General features: G+C 32.9%; 1 long non-coding RNA gene across 1 annotated transcript; it reads left to right on the plus strand.

The window, feature by feature from the left end:
- Nucleotides 1–6: 6 nt before the first annotated feature.
- LOC145721843 (uncharacterized) lies at nt 7–4,355 on the plus strand. The gene is made up of 2 exons (XR_014145806.1): nt 7–2,135; nt 3,735–4,355. It is a non-coding gene; the product is annotated as an uncharacterized LOC145721843 (long non-coding RNA).
- The last annotated feature ends 233 nt before the right edge of the window (nt 4,356–4,588 follow it).

Consider the following 4,588-nt stretch of genomic DNA (forward strand, 5'->3'; position numbering starts at 1 on the left):
AGTCAAGGAATCTTTTGAAGAAAAACAACAATTGTACCCCAACAGGACCATCTAATTTAAAATCAAACATTAGTAGTCAGCAAGTACTACTTGAACATAGTTATGCTTTTAGGAATCCTATGGAGGCAAAAAAGAGGATAATTAAACTGGAAAAAGAAATAGCAAGCTTAAGAAAGAAAATGAAAACTTGCTTACAAAAAGAACGCAGAGCAACACGAAGATGGATCAAAGCCACTTGCTTGGTGAAGAATCTGGAAGCAAATAACATATTACCTAAAGGCACATCAGAACACATTTTACCAACTGCCTTAAGCAGTCTTCCTTTGGAAGATTTCAAGATTCTTGAACCTGATCAACAAGATAAAACATTACCAATTCTATAAAACATTCCTTTAAGATTAGCCCACAAAGAACTTGATGCCCATCCTTCATTCTATTCAAAGGTAAAGATATTTAAGGAAATTACGCCAAAATTGGGTATTTAATAAAGTTCTACTTGAAGTAACATTATTACTGTGTAACTTACGAAGACTAGATTATAAAAAAATGGAAACTTTCTATGAAACTTATATTTGAAAAAGAATGGAAGTGCCTTACATAAGAATTATGTACTTAAAAATTTTGCTAGAAAGTTGTATGTTTGCAAGGTGTTTTGCGTTTTTGTCTTTTAAAACTACTTTTAAAGAACTGTCTATGACAATATGTTTAAGTTCTATTAGAAGGAAAATTTTTTTTCATGTACCAGTGTTGGGATATTACATTCTAAATAGGATGCTAAGTAAGAATTAGCCAACATTAAATATGACTTTAAAACTGCTGGGTTTTGTGTTAATTGAATTATTATTGGCACTGTGATTTGGAAATTTTATAGGAAAAAAATCTGAGGTGTACAAGGCAAGTTGTGTTATTTAAACTTTCTGTATTTACTCACCAAAAGTGACAAAAGTCAAGGCCTCCTTCATGAAAATATTAGCTTTTAAGATAGATTATAAAATATTTTGAAAATAATATTTTGAATGTGAAGTACTCTTGAGTCATCCAAGCAAGGTAAGGTCTCAAGTATCTCAGACTAGAAAAACTGGTAGCCAGGGGGCGCCTGGGTGGCTCAGTCATTAAGCATCTGCCTTCGGCTCAGGTCGTGATCCCAGGGTCCTGGGTTCGTGCCCCACATCAGGCTTCCTGCTCAGCAGGAAGCCTGCTTCTCCCTCTCCCACTCCCCCTGCTGTGTTCCCTCTCTCGCTGTGTCTCTCTCTGTCAAATAAATAAATAAAATCTTTAAAAAAAAAAAAGAAAAACTGGTAGCCAGTTATATGTTGTGAAATAATGTAGACATTGTGATTTAGCTTTTACCTTAGTTAAACAAAAAGATAAATTTATACTAATTTTTTCTCATAATAAAAATATTACATTTTCAATTCCAAAATTGATGCATTAATTAGGCAATGTGATACAAAGTTCCATGTTAGGAATACCTCCTCTACCCCCCCATGTATGTTGATACCAAAACTTGTAAGCTTTTTTTCTCCCATAAGCCCACATTAGGATTTAATCACAGAAAAGTACCTACCATATTATATCTTCACAACTTATAACTTAAAATGGAATCAATTTATTGTACATATCAGCTTGCTTTTATCTCCTTTTTTAGCAACTGTACTGCGTAAGGGAAGTGAAATGTATTTTCTATAAAAATACATGTGTCTGATAAAGTTATGAAAATGCTAATTATTTTACAAAATAGAATATGAGAACTATGATAGCTGCCACTTGAACTAAATATCACCAGATAAATTTTTAATTTTAGTAAGAATCCTTTCCTTCAAACAACTTTGGGCAAATCACATTAAATTTATTAATGTGTAATCAAGTTATTCAATCTTAGTTCAAGCTTCTGACACTACCATATGAAAGTAGCATGCATATACCTAACCGTAATTGTTATAATTTTTCCTGTAGGTAATGGCTATTTTATTTTATAAAGTAATTTTGGGGAGGGAGTTGGGTTGGGTTTTGTTTTGGTTTGGTTTGGTTTTGGTGACATTTGCTTGGATTGTAGCAATAGTCTTTTTACAGTATTAGCACCCTTTCTTTCAGTAAGGAATGGCTCCCAAGCAACTAGATTTACAAAGGCAAAGGTAAGAAAAGTCTATGTTGGTTATCATGAGGCACTTAAAAATCTATGAAAATCCTTTTGTGAATATTATAAACCTTGTTAGTCATTTTATCTTAAATATTGGACACAGCTCCTTGAAATTGTCATTCCATGTTTTTTTTTCTAATATGGTTTCAAATATCTCTTCACTTACTGACCATAGCTTTATACCTCAAAATAATCTGGGCAAATAATCATCTAAACATAAACTGTGTTTTCCAAGTATAAACTCTCATGTGGTTCATCACCACTCCCCAATATAAAACAAAATACTGATTAATGCAGGCTAGTTCCCATCTACAATTTTATTTTGATATCAATGTAACATTTTAAAAATCACAAAAATAAAACAAAATACAAGCTTTTGGCAAAGTTAACTAGACTTCAGTCATTATTATTTGAGACTACTGAATAAACTACCACTCAGTAATTTTAAAGTACATTTTTTTTGGTGTTTTCTCCATGTCATTTTCATGTTACTGTCCTGATAACATGCTCCAAATTCTCCCTGCATCAGGTTGTTGGATTAACATTCATACATCTGTCTACCTTAAAACTAGTCTCATTCATAGAGAAAAACCTAAATCTTTTTAAATCCTGTTTTCAGTTGTTGATAAACTTATCACTTTGACCATCTACCATAAAAATAATCAAAATTAGAATTGGGCGCCTGTGTGGCTCAGTTGGTTAAGCGACTGCCTTCAGCTCAGGTCATGATCCTGGAGTCCCAGGATCGAGTCCTGCATCGGGCTCCCTGCTCAGCAGGGAGTCTGCTTCTCCCTCTGACCCTCCCCCCTCTCACGCTCTCTCTCTCTCTCTCAAATAAATAAATAAATCTTTTAAAAAAAAAATCAAAATTAGAATAGCTCTTTTTCTTTTGCTGGACCCAACACATATCCTCTGTTCATTCTATGTCTATTATTCATTCTCTGCTTGCTAGGCACTAACCTCTATGAAGAACCAGCCAAAGGCTAATGACTTGATACAAAGATGACATGATTATCTGCCCTTAAGTTCCTCAAAAGTCTTCTGAGAGAAAAAAATATATTTGTAATACAATATGATAAATGCTATAAAAGAAATCTATGTGAAGTGCTTTGGTAAATGCTGTTGAATTGGAATTTAATAAGCATATAAACTTTAGATCTTTTTCCAAAAAACTTTTCCCTTGAAAAAAATAGATTTCTTCTTATGACTTACCAAAGGAGACAGAAGGACATCAGAATTGACCTGAATTATATACAGTGTTCTTTTAATGAGTTGTAAGACATTTTTCCCCTTGAAAATGAACACTGAACAAATTAGTTGTTAATGGTATCATTTTAACAGGAAAACATAACTAAATAAACTAGTGTATCAAAGCCAAGTACTCAAGGTTATTTGACATTTGATATTTTTATAAAATAACAAATTCTACTAACAGATTTTTACGAATAATTTAGCTCAGAGTCTTAAGGTTAACAAAGCACTATGGCATCCATTTGATCTCTTGTTCTTTACAAATATTCTGTGTGATAGGTGGCGTTATCTCCAATTTACAGATGAAGAGATCCTTGTTAATGTTATTTATTTATTTATTTAGATGTTTGATATGTGCCAACTGGCACAAAGGATAGAAATGCCAGCAATCTAGGAAGTTCAATCCTAGATTGAACAATGGTCTTCAGCCTTCAAATCCTCTGCTCTGCCCTCCACATTGCAATCCGTTATCCAACATATGAATCATGTTATTAAAGTAGGACAAGTCATCTGTTTCAAAAAACTAAAATAAAAAATTTTATATATGTGTATAGTTAAGATAATCTATGAAGTCACTGTAGATCTTTTCTAGGTAGACTTTATATAATGTTGGTATTTTATCTCATTTCTCAATGTTAGAATACGGGTAAATTTTAATTTTGGTATAATAGAGAAAATAGTTCATCTTTATGCCAGAATATGGGATTCTGTAGGTATTTAGACAGTAGGAAACTTTCTAAAATTAATGATTTTATAATGTGTATTAAACAAATATTGTATTCTGAGTATGTTATTAAAAACTTTTTTACAAGGAAATTACTGTCATGACTATTTTACAAAATGTACATGAATATCTCTGCGGAAGTCTTTCCCCTACATGGACCCCCTAAAATATTTCTGTAGAAGTCCTTGACCCTAAATTGAAGCAAACTGTAAACAAAATAAAGATATGTAAAGCCTAGAAGAGGAATTCTCATTTTTATTTTCATTGCTCAAGTTATACCTAAGCATACATTATAGTTTATTTGCACTGGGTTTTTGTTGTTGTTGTTTTTTAAGATTTTATTTATTTATTTGAGAGAGAGAGCACAAGAGCATGAGCTGGGGTGGAGGGGATGAAGAGCAGAGGGAGCGGGCCAAGCACTGAGCACAGAGCCCGGTGCGCTGAGCACGGAGGACCCAGAGGTCATGACCTGA

The sequence above is a fragment of the Leptonychotes weddellii genome, chromosome 5, assembly GCF_054177405.1.
Source record: "Leptonychotes weddellii isolate Sample4059 chromosome 5, ASM5417740v2, whole genome shotgun sequence".
In the NCBI taxonomy this organism is placed as follows: Eukaryota; Metazoa; Chordata; class Mammalia; order Carnivora; family Phocidae; genus Leptonychotes; species Leptonychotes weddellii.